Raw genomic sequence first — 18,822 nt, 5'->3', positions numbered from 1 at the left:
TCTCCTCTCCTTGTTCCACAACCTCTTTTCAAATATTGATCTCGTAAAAATGTGATTTGTTGCCAGCTGGCAGCTGGCCTGTCAGCACAGAGGCTACTGGCACAGCTGGAAGTGACAGCTCTTAAAAACAAGAGATCCCCCCGTAAATGAAAAATGAGTATCTTCCCTGTGTTTTTCAAGAGAAAAATTCATGTGATTAAGCATAAGGAGGATAAAAAGCAGGAGGAATGCAGCGGAAACGTCCCATGAGGTTCACTAGTCCCGGGGGGTTCGACAGAAAAACTCATTGACGGAGGGATCTGAAAGTTCTGCAGCCATCGCCTCCTCCTCGGCACATGTGGCTCCCCTCTTCCTCCTTCCTGTCTGATCCCTGCTGTTCTCTTAATATCCGCCATCCGCAGCCTCGGTTTGGCATGGCAGTTGGCAACTGATGCCCTGTTGGCAACATCGTGCGAGTTATAAAGACGCACACTCTACTTGAACCCTGAATGCGCATTTAGCTTAGCCAGCACGCAAATCAGGAGTACAATCGGAGTTGTCTGAGGTGCCTTTAACAGGTAAGGGAGACAACTCAGTGAACACTGATGCTGAGGATTGTTGGCAGAAGGATGCTGTGAAGACAATAAAAGTGAAGGGTGGGATTGCTGTTATGTTGTCATGTCTGTCATGTGTGTATATATGTGTACCTCAGCTCAAATCTAACAGTTAAAGCTGACATGTATGTGGAAACATTGTAAGCTCTCTGAGTATGGGCTCCATCCAAGGTCTCTATTTGTTTTCTCCTCCTCTGCTGGGTGCCTTGTTATCAGTGGCAGTAGTGAACGGCTTATCTGTCTTTTGATGCTTCACAAATGAGATTAATTTGAGCGGAACATGGGGGATTTGGTTGTGTATACATCTGGAATCTCTGCCCTGCCTCCCTTTGGTCAACTCTTTTGACCCACATAATAACATTTTGCCTCTGATATTTAAACATGGAGTGAGGCCAGGGCTTTTTCTAGATAAATCTTAAGATGAGCAACAAGTACCACATCCTTCCTGTGGTTTGGAACAACAGTATTGACAAAAGGCAGGACATGAAACCATGAAACCTGCTGCTTTACATTTCATTTGCATTCATAAACTGGTTTCACTGAGCAAGAAAGAGTTGCTTTTTCTTCTTCTTTCAGGTGCAGTTATCTGTTTAATCCACCAGGGGGACTATAAGAAGTAGCTGAATATCAGTTATTTGGGGCTAAGTGGGTGTGAACCATAACAGTTTTGTGCAGCAGCATTTGTGTTATGTAAATAAAACATAGATTTACTGATTTGATATGAGGACATGTAAGGTGTGCCATGCATGTAACAGGAGACTGAGAGGGCCAAAGCAAAAGCAAAATTATGAAGCAGGTGTTTGGCAGATTTCCTGAAATTCGGTCAGTTTTTCCTGTTCTGAGACAATCGTAGGCGGAGCTTAATAAACACAGAGCACTCATGCATCATATGCAAATCTTTGGTTTGGTTTGAGTATCTACCTTTTCAGCATTTTTAGCAGAGCTCAGTCAGGTGTGAAGGTGTGTGTCTGTGGATAGTCGACAGGCTGTAATTCCCCTCTCTGCCATGTTAGGTCTCTGCCCTCTTTGTAATTGCTGAGCTTGTTAAATATTTACCATAAGGATGAACTATCACTCCACGTTTGTCTTTCTGCTCCAGTTGCCTTTATATTTCTCCTCGGGGAGAAATGCAGTATATTCTGTAAATATGCAGTGTATATGTATCCTTTTTATCTAATAAAGTGAAAGAGTATTGTTATTTGTTTTCAAATAATAATTGGATTTCTTCTTCAGTTTTATAAGACATAACCAAATTGATTAAACTATTTAAGAATTGAGAGAGTTTCAGCAGCATAAATGCCGTTGTGATGCAGTTTCAGAGGCATCATCACCTTGATGAGGCTTTAATTTTCCTTTATTTTGTCTTTTCTTCTCTCGTGTCCTCAGTTCCATTTGACAGGAATTAAATTAAAGCAGCTTTAAATAGATGAGGGTCAACAGAGCGTGCTGATAAGAATCAGACGAGAGCTCAAAGGTTGAGACCCCCAAGACCTTTTTTAATAAAAGACAGAACCCTCGCCTTTGATGCACAGCCTCACTTTTGTTATAAACAAAGCTCACAACATCCGCTGTCATGAGCTTGAGATCAGTTGATGTAATTCATGCTAATTCGTTAATTTTTGCCGTTGGGGCAACATATAGCTCAAAAGATGTCAAGAACCGTTGTGTTGCTTGGTGATCGTAATGTGTAAGTTGGAGGGCGGGAGCGCGGCGCGGTTGCCTGCTGCAGCCACATTTCCCTTTCTTGTGCATGTGACCGATGAAGCAGAACATTTGCAAACATAAATGTAGAGTTCATAGCCCCTGGAAAAAGTTTTCAGCTGGCACTCACGGTCCCGCGGGAGAACTACTGTTTATTTACCCCTGAGCAAGGCATTAGACCACCACAGTTATTCACTGCCAACAGTGGGAAGCCTTTTCTTGACGATAGCATTAAATCCATATTTCTCCATATAAACATCTCACCCTGACAGCTGCAGTCGAATGTTTTATGTCTGCATGGTCTGGCCGCAGCTGGGCCGGTGTGTTACTATGAAGGTGATGTAGTCGCTGTTTTGACTTTTAGGGTTGTGATTCATTCATGAGGTGAAACAGAAGCTTACATTGACTTTTGTGTCACTGTGATCAGGTGCCACATCCACACCTCTGGCCCTGGCCTTCATCCGCACACGTTTCCTTCTGACTGTACCTGTCCTGCTCCGTCTCCGTCACCATTGACATAAAAAAAAAGTTTGATATCGTTCTATTCCGCATTTCTCTCACTTCTTTTTTTCATTCGTTTGTTTTTGCCAAAGGGAAGTTCAACTCAACTTGAACGGTGAACTTGGAGCTAAATTGGAAAAAAGCACAGAGGATGTGTTTAATAGTCATCAGCTCTGAGGTTGTGTAACCAACATCAAGTTTCTATGGTGTTGCTTAACACGTCGGTTTAATAACATCGGCGCTTTGCAACAGTCCCGGAAAAATAAAACAAAAAAACAAAACCCCAACTCTTAAAATAGCTGTCATTTCCATGGAAAAACTTTTCAGTTTCATTTCAGTTCAGTGTCATTTTCACTTTAATTACAGCTGACAACAAAATGAATCTTGAGCCACTTTACACAGAAAACAACCAACCGTATCGCTGTGTTACACCCGTTGCTCTTTGTGCTCTAGAGCAGTGTCTCCCAACCTGGGGTCCGGGCCCCCCCTGGGGGGGCGCCAGAGATCTCTGGGGGGGGCACGAAACTTTGTCTGCTTTGAAATTATGCAGTTGTAAAAATTATATTTGCGAATGAGTCATTCATAAGACATTGTTAGGAATAAGTTATGAATGTCTTGAATATTTTTTGTGTTTTTATACACTGGTGACAAACACAGGAAATGATTTCAATCCTTATTATTATATCATTACACAACATTTAATCTACTCCGACAGGTTGTTAAAGGAGAAATGTTAAAAAATGTTGGTCTCATATTAAAAGAGACATTTTTCAGAAATATTTTTATGTCCTTTTATGTTCTTTTGTACGACGGAGTATTAGGGCCAAACAAAAAAACAAAAAAAGGAAATTACGAGAATAAAGTCACAATGTAATGAGAATAAAGTCGTAAAATTACGAGAATAAAGTCATAATATTACGAGAATAAAGTTGTAATATATTATAAATATATAAATATAACTTCACAAGATGCTCAATATTCCTCATTTTAACACAGGGAGAAGAAGCTCTTCCTGTTAGAGTTCTCATAAATTATATTCTCATAATATTACGACTTTATTCTCGCAACATTACGACTTTATTCTTGTAATGTTACGACTTTATTCTCGTAATTTTACGACTTTATTCTCATAATATTACGACTTTATTCTCATAATATTACGACTTTATTCTATTACGACTTTATTCTCGCAACATTACGACTTTATTCTATTACGACTTTATTCTCGTAATTTTACGACTTTATTCTCATTATATTATGACTTTATTCTCGTAATTTCCAATTTTTTTTGTCTTAGTTTGGCCCTAATACTCCGTCGTACTTTTGTGCCTACTTTATACATTGGTGGCATTGGAGAAAAACAAAGTCTACAGAGTAAACCAAATAGAAATGTATCAAAAAAACATAATTAATGTTAATTTTTTCAATTAAAGACTATTTTGGTGCTAGTATGTACGGGTCGGGGGGCCTGGCTGGTCTTAGACACAAGTAGGGGGGGCTCCAAGGAAAAAAGGTTGGGAACCACTGCTCTAGACCGATAGTGAGCGGAGCAGAAGTTGAGGTGAGGTCTTTTTCTTGAATTATTTTGTGGCCTTTTCTCAACCGAAACAGCTGAGTCAGAATTATCTGGAGCTTGGGTGGGTTCTCCTAAACTCTCTCCCGTGATCTGGTGTGATTACATACTCAGAAATAAAACTTAAATTAGTGTTTCCATTTGTTTTTTTTTAGATTATTTATTATTATTATTTATTTAGATTAATACCAACTCTTTATAAGATATGAACAACATTAAAACCAGTCTCAATGACTCTCAATAGTAAATAATAGCAGCTCCTAATGTTTCCACCAAACTTGGTGTCGTGCATGAATAAATGGCTGTGGTGTAAAATAGAAACACATCTCTGGGAGGTATATTGGAAAGTGTGTGTGTGTTTGGAAACTCTAGCTTCCCTGGTTGCTCCTGGGCCATTCGAGGTGTTGACAGGTTAGAAATACACACAGAAAGACACGTAAAAAAAAATAGAATAATATTAATGTGATGGACTTCTGTGCAGTCGTGTCTATTAGTTCCAGGTCTGGTAACTTTATCAGCCTTCACTATACATCCGTCTCGCTAATTATCAGAAGTGTGCAGTTCGGTGTGTCATCGGACTCCTAACTTGCTGTCTGAGCTATAATAAAAGAGGAAGAGAAAGGCCACAGAGCCCACAGACTCACGCCAGGCAAACACGATTAGTGACGTCAGCAAGCAGACAGGAGACAGTTTTGTAACTAACCTACCGATAGAGGAAGGATGCAGCAAGAGCAAACAATAAGTTTAGATCCTTGTTCTGTCATCGACCAGTTTAAAAGGACGTCGTGGAGGCAGGGCAGCTGCTGTTGGTTGTTTGTGTTTGAATCCTCTCATTCGGGGGCGATATCAAATGGAGGAAAGTACAGAGCATTTGATTTCCCCAAAGTGGGAAGTGCTGCAGTGTGACAGCTTTTTCTGAATGGAGCCTCTTTGCTGAGGGATGAAAACTTTGTATCAGGTCAGATCATAGACTGACCTTTGTGTTTGTTAAACTCTCTGTGACCCCACTCTTTTTTCCTTCTCCACAACACAGATATGACGTCCAGTCAGAGGCCAAGACTTAGTCAAGATAGTCAATATACAGTCTAAGCATTTAGCAATAGAGAGGCCAGGATGTGGTCGGTTTATTTTTGTTTTTGAAAGAAAAATCCTTCACTTTAAAATTCCCACAGCACTTCACATTCTCAGTACCGCAACTTTGATTGTATTGAAGGCCTGAATACCGTGGCTCCCGCCCAGTAAGTCCAGTGGAAAACAAATTAATGAATGTTAGTAAGACACCCGACTTATCTTCCTTCTGAGTTTCCCTGAACATGAACAGAGCCAAACAACACCTTCAACAGCGTCATCACTGTCCAGTGGGGCTTTTATAAATACATACTTTCTTTGTGTGTCTGAAGTAATACAGATGTGGTTGAAATGGTTGTTTTGGTGTTATATGACTGCTGTTTCAAGTGATCTATAAAACGTAGTGCTTATAATAGTTTTATATCTATTTTTTTTTATAAAGTAAGTAGTATGAGTATCTTTATGCTTAATCACTAAAATGTTTTAAAAGATCACACCCCTTGCCAAAAAAGCCAAAAAAGGAAAAAAAAAAAAAAAAAAAAAAAAAAAGAAATCATATTTTCAGGTTTAAAAGAAAAATAGAAAAAACAGAAAAATCTGATCCCCCAAAAAATTTTTGATTGATTTTTTCTTTAAAAAAAAAGACATAGGCCATTATTTTAAGAGGGTGACGAAGGCACAAATGGTCGTCAGTTAGTAAGTAAGTACTGAATTGTCTTTATTAATGTTTCATCAGTGCAACATTATCAGCCGAGGATGGCAAACCTAGCGGCTCGCTGTCACAACGTAGACGTTATCACGCTGAGCGTGTTTGCCTGCTGATGCTAGTGTTTCCGTCAGAGCTCATCTGTGCTCCATGACCACCCAACAGATCTGCTTGTATGGCTATGAAATCTTTATCTTGATTCCTAAGCATCTCAAAAGAATTAGGATGGATTAGTGTGTTTCAACGAGGCTGCGCAGCTTGGCCCTGGCATCATGTGCTCTCAGGTTTTGAGTGCTTGGCTGCTCCGCCGGTTAACCCGCAGGCCACCACTGCCTGTACCTCTTTCACAGTGAACTCCTCAGTCTTCTGAGAGTCAAACCCTTTGACCCTTTCATTTGTTCCTACCATTTGATCCAATTAAAGGGTTAGTGGGGCAAGGAGATAAGACTCACTTTGAGTTAGCGGAACATGTTGAGTAATAAGTACAAACCGACAAGCTGTGAATAAAAAGCGGACTTTGATATGACCAGCACTGCAAAAACTCAGTTCTAAGAAAGCAAAAATCATTTTTCTTGATTTTTGTCTACTGACTAGACTATTTTCCTTGTTTAAAGAACATTTTTCTTTCATTTTCTCTTCTTTCCTTAATGTCAGACAATTTGACTAGATGAAGGAATATTAGGCTTATTTGTAGAAGGACCCATTTTTGCTGTATAGATGTGTTGTTGTTCATTCAAGTCCACCAGGCACAATGCATCAAAGCCCTTCACATCTGTTTGACGTATAAATGAGCCTTCGAGACATATACAAACCAGCAGACCAGTGCTAGGTTAGTCTCGGTGGCACAAAATCTCCAGTTTCTCCCAACTCTTCACATCCTGACACTTTCTATGAGCGTGGGAATTAGAGTATGACTGAAAAGGCTGACGCGGCATCTCCTTAAAATGGACAAATGTGTTTAAGCTTGGTGATGGAGAATAACCAGCCCGTAGGGAGTAAGACAGTTTATCAATCGTATGTGATACTGCATATTGATTACTGGCATTCTTGGTTCACAGCATCCTCATCTGTGTATGTGTCCTAAACACAGGAAAAGAGCTGTTATAGGCCCCAGATAGTTCAGTTGGTTGAGCGGGCGCACCATGTACAGAGGGTAGCGTCCTCGTGCGGGCGGCGCAGGTTCGAATCCCAGCTTATGGCTCATTACTGCATTTCTTTCCCCGTTTTCCTTCACCAAGTTTCCTGTCTTTCAAAATAAAGGCAACTACAGCCATAAAATGAGCTGTTATGCAGGAATATCATCTTCCTAAAAGACCTACTGTGGCATCCCTCCTCAGTCTTTTTTTCATTAAGCCAAGTTCTTTCCTCTGACCCTAGCTAGAATTTCTGGAGCTCCTCTCTTTCTAGCCCTCCTCATTTGCCCTTTTTTCGACTCTGTGGGCTTCTGCTGTTCTGTTATGTCTCTGACCTCTGTGGAGCAAAAAAAAAAAGAAATCACCTCTCATCTCCATGTGCTTTGTGAAGAGTGCGTGATCTGGCTAAATGGCACTGCTCAGGCTTTTCTTCTTCCTCTTTCCTCCACATGCAATGTCTGTAATTCCACGCAGCAAGTTCTTTATACAAAGGTGGATGCATGGCATGACATTTCTAGGTGAAACTGTTAGGGCTGATCTAATAACAGGAGCCGGGGTCGTGTCATTCCTTTATTTAATTGAGGATAGTGGTTGTGTCTTTTAATTTATGCTATCATTTGTGCAAAAACCAAAGAATCTTGGAGCTGAATATGTATTTTTCTGATACAAATAACTTTAAATCTTTGACCATTTAAATATGAACCATTATCTTTAATCCTCCTTGATATACTGTAAATATTTGTCTCGTGACTGAGAAATGACAGAAAGCAAGACGGCATTTCTACATTGTGTATACATGCAATACATTTTTTTGTTGGTCCTCCATATCAGAGAGAGCCAGTTGAGGTGGCTTGGGCATCGTGTCTTTGGGCGCGTGATGCTTTTCCCAGGAGAGCTGCTTCAGACCTTTCCCCCCCCGGGAGGAGACCTTGGGCCAGACCCAGGAGAGATTAAATCTCCCAGGGTGTTGCCCTGGCAACGCAGCCCCAGAAAAGCAGCAGAAAATAGATGGATGGATAAATGGAGTCCGGTGGGCACTTTGTGGAAATCACAATTGAATTCCCACAAATCAAATTGTTTGGTGTGTGGAAAAACCCATTTAAGGTAGACATGACCATTTTTATTGCATAAAAAAGCTTTTTTGTTTAACTGCATTAAATACCCTCTATGTTGGAACACCCAAACAATGACTCCATGTTAAATCATATCTTTATTAGTTGCATATGGGCTAACCCCTCGTGCATGTGTTGTTGTCTCCTATATGAAGTAATCAGCCACACAATAGGGACTGTGCAGCATAATAATCCCTTGTATCTGTTGAGAGCCATGAGAAAAGGAGGTGCCTTATACTTTCGAGGTCCTCACAGCTCAATTATCAAATGCTTGAATTGATGCATTGCACCATCTTTGTTCCCGCCTGGCCTCTTGTGCCATACACACTGAGCTCGCTTGAGTGGAGTCGGACCCCATGGGGCTGGGGGGTAGGGGTGATGTTTGGGGGTTCACATAGGCCATAAGTGAATTACTCGAATCCTTGCTGAGGGGGGCCCCATTAGACGCTAAACCGTAATAGCTTGCGCTGACCTTGCAGCAGTGGGTGGTGTGTTTGTGTGCAAACAGTTGTGTAGAGTGTGTATTTGAGTTTGAATCAGTGTGAATAGACCGGCAGGACTCATGCGGAGGGAGCAGAAGCCTTTGTTGGCCCAACACTATTGTTGGAAGCTGTCTTGTGTAATTACTGTCACAGCTACCGCTTAGTGCGCTGCTCTCCCTGAGCAAGGGAAGCACACTGGGATAAGGACCGAAGCAACAAGCAGACTAAAGCCCCTGGAGATTAAGTTGATAATTATATTATGGGAACAATTTAAGGTTGCAGTGACGCTACGAACATGCTGACATTTCCCAGCTGTTGCTTTAAAGCTTTTGTAACATTATGTCAGTGTGATTAGAAGTCGCAGATGCAGCTCTGAAGTCAAACGCGTTTGATGTTTCATGATGTTCATACTGCAGTCAATCCATAGTTATTGAGTGGGAACGTGATGGGCAGGAATATTTTTTTTTTTTTTTGATCAAACACTTGTACTGTTTTTGCAGAGGCACCAGTCTAACCACGCATAATCTCGGCTAGATCCAGTTTGAATTAGTTTAAATAATTTCACATTGGGAATTTAAATGTATTCCCCCTAACAACAAACAAATAGGACTTTGTTGGTCTCCACGCAAACATGCAGCAGGGCTTACAGATTTAGTACGGCCCAAAGCCACATGTTGAAAGCCCATTTTGGTAAGTCATTAAGCCTCAATGCAATCTTTTTATTTATTTATTTATTTGTTATGACATGTGGGCACCTCCAAAACAGAACCAGCCTTCCGAGTTTGGGAAAAGGATTTGTGAGGCTTTCTTGTGGGATCAGTACGTTTTGAGAGCAGTGAATCAACTTTGTAATAATCCTGGGCTGCGCAGGAACCGAGGATGGGATTAAATTAAAAAAAAAGGAAAAAGGAAATAAAAAGATAACTATTATACACATAAAACATAGATAATTTCAAGCCAATTCAAGTTTTTTTCTTGTTTCCTTCCATCTCAGAGTTTGTATGAACTGATAACCACAAACTGACTGATGACCAGGATCAGCCAGTGTTGGTCATTATCTGGGCTCAAACGGCCACCAGGTTGAACACACCTGGTGGCTACAGCACATCCAAGTACAATTTACATGGGCTGACAATCAAATGAAAGTAGAGCAGGAAGAAATCCATATTGCTGTAAAAATTTGTATTTCAAAAAGCCTAATTAGGGCCCGAGCACCTTCAGTGCGAAGGCCCTATTGTATCTGTAGGAATTATTATGGGCATGCCAAGTAGTGGCATGACCATATTGCAATCGTCCAGAATGGCCCAAAGAGCAATGTTGCTAGCATTTTGCTAACAAGCTAAAGTCGCAAAAGTCCCACGTCACACCAGCGGGTGTACAGCATGACCCCGCTCTGATGTGGAAAAAAAAAATCTCCAAAAACTAAAACACGCCCGAAAAAATGAGGAAAAACATGAAAATGAAGGCGATATATTGGTATACAGAAAAGGTTTCCCTTTTCTTATTATTCTTATTCCGCACTTTTTTTCGTCCGTTAATACGGCCCGAACCGCAACGTGCACCCATGCATGGCATACATCGTTGGATGCGTCTCCATCGTGATTCGATGGGTATTACTTTTCTCAGTAATAGGGGTTACCGTGGCAACGCTAGATGCCAAAAAGCAAAAAAAAAGGCGAAAATTCCCGCGCTTATTGCTCGGCCGAACTTTATCGTAGAGACATCGTTCAAACTTTGAAACACTCGGCCCGATAGTCTTTAAAGGACCATACAACTTCATCATGCTAGTTATTACGGTTTTTGCGATATTTAACTTTCAATTTAAAAAAAAAATCACTTTTATTTTGGACGCTTGTTGCTAGGCAACGGTTTATCGTACAGACATCCTTACAACATTGACCAACCCGGGACGCTTTGTACTGCAATATATTTTAGTCTCGTCATGCTTGCTATTACGGTTTTTGAGATATCCCACATTGTTCATTTTGATGCTAACGGAACTTCGGATGCTTGTTGCGTGGCAACGCGGTATCGCAGAGACTTGGTTCCAACGTTAAGAGACTCAGCTTCATGTGGACTACAACATACTGAGGTCTCATTACGCTGTCGTTTACAGCTTTTGAGATATTAAAGCCAAATTGTCCCATTCTATCCTATGGGGCTTGTTACCCTGGCAACAAAAACCAATGCATTTGTATGGGGGACCATGTGAATAAACAATCTGTTAATGCTGCCCGAACCGGAATGTGCACCCATGCATGGCATATATCGTTGGATGCGTCTCCATCGTGCCTCAATGGTCATTACTTTTTTAAGTCAAAAGTGTTACCGTGGTAACGCTAGATGCCAAAAAGCCAAAAAAAAGGCGAAAATTCGGACGCTTATTGCTCGGCCGGACTTTATCGTAGAGACATCGTTGAAACTTTCAAACACTCGGCCCGATTGGCACTAACGGACCGTACAAGCTCATTATGCCAATTATTACACTTTTTGCGATATTGACCTTTCATTTTTTTCTTTATTTCCGTTTGACTTTGGACGCTTGTTGCTAGGCAACAGATTATCGTAGAGACATCGTACAAAGCTTCCCAGACTCGGCACGGTGTGGACTTCAACATATTCAAATTTCATGAAGCTGGGATTCAAGGAAATTTTATGTCAAAATCCAGGCCAAATGGCCCCATTCATTCGGATGGAGTTTTTTACCATGGTGAAAAAAAAACCTATCCGTTAACATAGCCTGAACCGGAACATGCACCCATACATGGCATACATCGTTGGATGCGTCTCCATCGTTCCTCGATGGGCATTACTTTTCTCAGTAAAAGGTGTTACCGTGGCAACGCTAGACACCAAAAAGCAAAAAAAAAGGCGAAAATTCGGACGCTTATTGCTCGGCCGAACTTTATCATAGAGACATGGTTGAAACTTTCAAACACTCGGCCCAATTGGCACTAACGGACCCTACAACCTCATTATGTTAATTATTACAGTTTTTGCGATATTGGCCTTTCATTTTTTTTTTAATTTCTGTTTGAATTTGGACGCTTGTTGCTAGGCAACAGGTTATCGTAGAGACATCGTACAAATGTCCCCTGACTCGGCACGCTGTGGACTTCAACATATTCAAAATTCATGAATCTGTGATTTAAGGAAATTTTATGTCAAAATCCAGGCCAAATGGCCCCATTCATTCGGATGGGGTTTTGTACCACAGTGAAAAAAATAACCTATCCGTTAACGTAGCCTGAACCGGAACATGCACCCATGCACGGCATACATCGTTACATGCGTCTCCATCTTGCCTCGATGGGCATTACTATTCTCAGTCAAAAGCGTTACCGTGGCAACGCTAGATGCCAAAAAGCGCGCCCCATTAATAACTATTGGGAGCACAGGAATGAATGAAATACAAGCGTAAAAACACCTCAAACTGACATAGAACCACCCCGAACACCACCACTACAGCCCCAAACCAAAGCGGCGAGAGGGGACGAATGGGCGGTAGGGCATGCCCATATCAAAATTTCCAGAAATTTTCTAGTTCTTCTTCTTCTTATTGTTCTGACAAAAGGAAGGACTTTTTGCCCCCCTAAACGTGCCCAAAAAGTCACCAAATTTTGCATGCAAGTCAGGCCTGGCGAAAAATTTGATATTTAATGGTTTGCATTAATGGGCGTGGCAAAATGGCTCAACAGCGCCCCCTTGAAAACTTTGTGCCTCAAGCCCCACAATGCGGTTTGTCGTACATGCACGAAAATCGGTACACACCTGTATCATGGCGCAACTTAAAAAAAAGTCTCTGGGCGTCATGTCAAGAAACCGAACAGGAAGTCGGCCATTTTGAAATAATCGTGTCATTTTGGCGAAATTTATGCCTTCCTTCGGCAGTTAATACGGCCCGAACCGTAACGTGCACCCAGTTATGTTATACATCAAAATGTGCGTCTTCATCCTCCGACACCACGCATTACTTTTCTCTTTCAAAAGCGTTACCGTGGCGACGCTAGACGCCAAAAAGAGCGTCCCCCCTTCATCTGATTGGTTCAGACAGAAAAAACTTTGCGCCTCAAGCCCCATAATATGGTTTGACGTACATGAACGAAAATCGCTACACACCTGTATCATGTCGCAACTTAAAGAAAAGTCTCTTGGCGCCATGGCCGAAACCGAATAGGATGTCGGCCATTTTGAACATTCTGAATTAATCGCGTAATTTTGGAGCAATATATGCCCTTCCTTCGAGAATTAATACGGCCCGAACCGTAACGTGAACCCAGATGTGTTATACATCAAAATGTTCGTCCCCATCCTGCGACTACACGCATTACTTTTCTCTTTCAAAAGTGTTACCGTGGCAACGCTAGACGCCAACAAGCGCACCCCCCCTTCATCTGATCGGTCCATATTTGATAGTTCCCCAAAAGGCACCAAATTTTGCATGCAAGGCAGGCCTGGCGATAAATTTGATATTTCATGGTTTGCATTAATGGGCGTGGCAAAATGGCTCAACAGCGCCCCCCGGAAAACTTTGTGCCTCAAGCCCCACAATACGGTTTGATGTACATGCACGAAAATCGCTACACACCTGTATCATGGCACAACTTAAAGAAAAGTCTCTTGGAGCCATGGCCGAATCCGAACAGGATGTCGGCCATTTTGAATAAATTGTGTAATTTTGGCGAAATTTATGCCATTCCTTCGGCAGTTAATTCAGCCCGAACCGTAACGTGCCCCCAAGTGTGTTATACATCAAAATGTGCGTCTCCATCCTGCGACTACACGCATTACTTTTCTCTTTCAAAAGCGTTACCGTGGCGACGCTAGACGCCAAAAGGCGCGCCCCCCCTTCATGTGATTGGTACATATTTGATAGTTTTCCAAAAGTCACCAAATTTTGCATGTAAGCCAGACTTGGCGATAAATTTGATATTTCATGGTTTGCATTAATGGGCGTGGCCTAACGGCTCAACAGCGCCCCCTAGAATACTTTTATCTGCCATAACTTTTGAATGGTTTGACATAGGAAGTTGTGGGTGGTGTCATGGGACTCTGTAATGAGTCCTTAAGCTTCGTTGGCCTTAATTAGCCCCGCCCCTTCTTCTGATTGGTTGTCCCGATTTTCTGCTATAACATTGGAATGGTTTGACATAGAGAGTCGTGGGTGGTGTCATCAGATTCTGTATGGAGTCCTTGACCTTCATTGGCCTGAATTAGCCCCGCCCCTTCTTCTGATTGGTTGTCCCTTTTTTCTGCTATAACTTTTGAATGGTTTGACACAGGAAGTCGTGGGTGGTGTCTTTTCTGATATGCTTATGGGGGGCGGTGGCCGTGAGTGCGAGGGCCCGTTCATCGCTGCTTGCAGCTTTAATTATTATTTGAATTTGAATTCTGATCTGCTGTAGCGACACTTTTCTCTCTGCTGGCATATATTCTTTTTTTTTTTTTTTTTTTTTACCTTGTCTGCACACATATTATTGATTGATACCATGACGGTAGAAACCAAAAGTGTATATGTGTGCATTATTACTATATTTAATATATATACATATATATACGCACACATATGCGCTGGCATATATTCAAGGACATTTTTCTATGAGATCCACTCATCAATCAGACCTCAAACTGGCATCACTGTGTACTCTTTTGAGATTAAGTCCTTGAGAGGAAGCAAAAGTGAGGAGTTGGTGTAACGAACACAAAAGAACTAAAGCGCGTGGCTTTGATAAGCAGTACTGATAACAATCATGTTGGTTTATTGAAGTGACTTAGTCGCGTGGCATCACTACCACGTGTAACAGATATACAACATGTCTGCACGCCGTACGCCTCGGCTTATTGAACTTCAGACGGTTTGTAATGTCTGTCACCTCCATTTGACTAAATTGAAGCACGCTCCAGTGTGCACCGGCGGCCAGGTCCTGCCCTTGTTGTTGTTTCCTAATGTAAATCAATACGTATCTGTGCGGCTGGAAAGATTGTTAACCAAAGTTGGCATCTGACCCGATACGGCTCGATACAGTAACTGCTGTCAACCAGACGAGGTCCCCTTTCATCAGCATTTGATCCGGGTAAACAGCAGTACGTAATTCGCCTCACTAAAAATAGTTGCAGGGACTTCTGGGATCATTCCTTATGTCAGGCTGAGTTTGCATTGTAGATCCACGATACTCGATGAATGAACCTATACTGCAACGTCGCACTGCAGTGAGAACCGGTCATAGAGGAAGAGAGAGTGTGTTTAAAGGTCTTGGGCAGTTTTTATTGGGTGGCAGGCCTTTGTTACACCCTTTGCGCACCCGGAGCAGTCTGAACTCTGAGTGAACCGCTGCTCTCCCCGGAATTATGATCGAATGAGTGAGTCTGACACAATATTTTTAGGGTGGGGAGAGTCACAAGCAGATGGTCCGGCAAGATGTAAAGACGGAAGAGACAATAATTTATCTTTATCACGCACAGACACACACCATCTTGTGCTTGGGCAACGCAGAGCGAGACAAAGTGAGGCTGGGCATGGGCTAACATTGACATGACAGTGCTCTAGAGCTATTAAAGAGAAGAGCAGCTCTGCAGGGGCAAGTGTCTCACCGAGACAGACAGGTATACAGACGGTTGAGATGAAGGTGTGCGCATCTGCGTGGGTTGCAGGGTAGAAGGAGAGGCTGGAAGGGAGAGATAGAGGTGCAGTTGCGTGACTTGTGCTTGTCTCAGCCATGCCGCCTCCAGGCATTGGTTGTTATCCAGCAGAAAGGGAAGCATATCATAAGAAGCCTACCGTAAACACAGCTGTGGAGGAGCCTCAATGCTTACTACAAACTATTTAGTGTGTGTGCACATTTTATGTGTTTATGTTTACATATAAGTCAAAAATCTGCAGTGCAAAGGATTTTTTAACCCTCACATACAGTGTGTATATTATATATATATATATATATATATATATATATATATATATATATATATATATATATATATATATATATATATATATATATATATATATATATATATATATATATATGCACTGTTCAGGAAAGACTCAGCTAGGGATCACTGCACTGTGCAGGTGTACTACAGCACATTCAGCACATTGGAAAGATGCTATAATCTAATGAGATTCAAACAAGTATTTCCTTTATGTAAAAATGCGTAGAGATTAGTTAATTCCTCTGAAAAGCTTAAAAACCACAACAGTTTGTCAAAAAGAAGATTTCCTGGAAGACAGGTCTGGTTGATGGCCAACCTTTTTTATTATATGTGTGCACGAGTGTGTGCTCTATCCCCATCCCACACTCCACTAACTGCCCCAGCAAACAAAAGCCCACTGGGGGAGTTTACGTTTCTGAGTGGCAGTTGGCTGAAAGAAATAGAGAGAAATGTCAGAGATGTTGTGAAACATGAGGGTGCTATTTCCTTCAAAAGGTGATATTATTTTTTACAGGTGTGGTTGTCATTCTTATATTTAAAGCACATGTTGTGAAACTCATTAATTATTCAGTTATGAGGGAACACATGCCACATTCAGCTGTTTTCTGTAAAGGACCTGTAGGACTTTATTTTTGCTCTCAGCGAGTGACTTTCTTATTCATGTGATCACACAAACCCACATATCCACACCTCTAAAGATTGTCTGCGTTAATGCGCCACTAATGTAGCTTTGAAAACATATTAAGGACAGGTGTTGACGGACAATCCTCTGTTGTTCATTTCCTTTTCATCTCTTCAGAGTCACATTCAGCTGCTTTCATTGCTTACACTCACGCTGACATTTCTAATCCTTTCAGGTCTCAGGTCTTCCAGTTTGAGCTGAGGAAAAAAAAACAACTTACTTCAGCCTGTGTTCATACAGCTGCTTTCAGTGGCTGCACCTCAGCCAACACCTCAGCCATCATTATTCTTTATCTTGTGCACTTGAGATGACGCGTGTCTCTCTGCAGGCTTTCACTTTGATTGACACGTCTGGCGACTCCCCAAATAGACTGTCTACAATCTACCGTAACTTGATTGTCGCTAAGGACGATGACAGTGCAGTTTCTTGTTCTATATGCATGCAACGTTATTAGAAAAAGATCATGGATCTTTTAGAGACTAACGTAAGACTTATATAATTCATCAGGCGCAGTGTCATGGCCTCTGACAGATGGTACATGGCAGAGAGCAAAAGGATCAAGTCGGATCATCATATCAGGTGCATGAACCGCTGGCTTATGCAGCAAAATAAGGGAGCTCTGTACGTCTGATATAATGTTCAATAGTGACAGAAAATCATATTTTTTGACAACGTAAATGAAAGCATAGGGGAGAGAAACTGAGACTGACAACGAGACGTTGAGGAGACGTGTCAAACTCTGCTCCCCGTCCCTGACATTGCATTCAAATTGGCATGTTGCAGCGACAGCACAGTTAGACTGAATTTAAACAGCTGTCGGCTTCTAACGCAGCAGCACTTACAGTCGCTCTCACACACACACAGTCACACACTCACCAAGGCCCTCCCCTGATCTAAGTTTGCGTGCGAAGCAGAGAAATTCTTAGTGCTAATGTGCCAGGATTTGTTTTCATCATCAAATTGCAAATATTTTGAATATGCATCAGATGTGCGTACACACACACACTCACACACTCTGCAGTCAGAGCGCTGACGGCCTAATCCCTCCTCTCATACAGTGGAAGTGCCTTCAACCGTTTGAACGCCCCTCCCTCAGTTTTTCAGGTCATATTTGATTTCTAACAGTTTAATGCTTCCCCGTGGCCGTGTCTTCAAATTAACATTCGTGTAGGGTTTGATAGCAATTACTTTGAGTGCAGGACGATTAATGGAAGCATCTTTATATGTCCACTGTAAAGCTTTTTTTTTATAAATTCTGCTGAATCATTTCACCTAATAGTGATTGGTCAGGATCATATGATGGGATGATGTTTTTAAATTAAAAAAATAAGAGCATCACACCAAACCTTACTATTTGATCAATGAAATGATATAACACTGTGTTAATGTGACAACCTGCAGGGACGCAGGGGAAATAAAGTAGAAACAAATCCCCCACGTCCACTTGTTGATGAACAGAAAACAGAACTTCAATACTTGTATAATAAAATCTCAGAAAAACTTTTTTCACATTTAGGTTTTCCATTAAATATATTATATTTTCTAAAAAAATATTTTGGAGGCCGAAAACAACCCAGTTCAGACTCTCTCTCTCTCTCAGACCTTTTTTAATGTTCTTTTCCTTTTTTATCTTTTTTCCCCCTCGAGTTTAGCCATCTTTACCTAAAAAAACATCTTTTACCTTCTCTGAAATCATTTTCTCATTATGTTGAATATTTTCAACATATAATATTTTAAGCAGTTTACCCCCAGAGAAATAGCGATAATTCAGTTTCCATTCCTCAAAGAGGGATCGATAACAGAATAGATCTAATTTAAACTGAACCAAAAACCAAGAATTTGTTCAAGTCCTACTATGAGTAATATGAGGGTAAACAGCAGCTCACTGGAGACTCCTTTCCATGTGACTCATGGGCAACAAGTTCTCAGAAAGAACAGGCAGAGAGGAGATTTTGGGAGGAGGGTGGGTGGTGGGGGACCATAATAACATCATTGTGGCTGTTTGAAGTCGCATCAGACCCATTTCCCACATACAGTAAGTACAGGCTGTCTGCATGTCTACTGGCCTCTCGCCACTCAAAGGCCACATTCATGGAGGCAGTGCCGCCCTCACAGAGGGCAATTGGATCCACCAGATACCCTTCCCTTCTCACGCAATGTTGTGTAAACCCGGGGAAAATGACCTCAATATGTCCCTAAACGAGTTAAGGATGAAGACGTCGCGCCCGCTCACATGTCTCAGGCATGATAATGTGGTGATGCTTTTAGAAATGCTCGCTCTCATGCGCACACGGAGGCTGCAGACAGCGATTGTCTTGTATCTGTCGGTCACTCTCGCCTG

General features: G+C 41.6%; 1 protein-coding gene across 2 annotated transcripts in view; it reads left to right on the top strand.

Annotated features, from left to right (window-relative positions):
* Positions 1-18,822, top strand: part of ahrra (aryl-hydrocarbon receptor repressor a) — a 71,233-nt gene that overhangs the window by 3,708 nt on the left and 48,703 nt on the right. The gene's annotated exons all lie outside the window — the stretch shown is intronic.

The sequence above is a fragment of the Cololabis saira genome, chromosome 22 (genome assembly GCF_033807715.1).
Source record: "Cololabis saira isolate AMF1-May2022 chromosome 22, fColSai1.1, whole genome shotgun sequence".
Taxonomy (NCBI): domain Eukaryota; kingdom Metazoa; phylum Chordata; class Actinopteri; order Beloniformes; family Belonidae; genus Cololabis; species Cololabis saira.
Note: the sequence above shows the minus strand (reverse complement) of the source record. Positions and strands in the feature narration are given on the sequence as shown.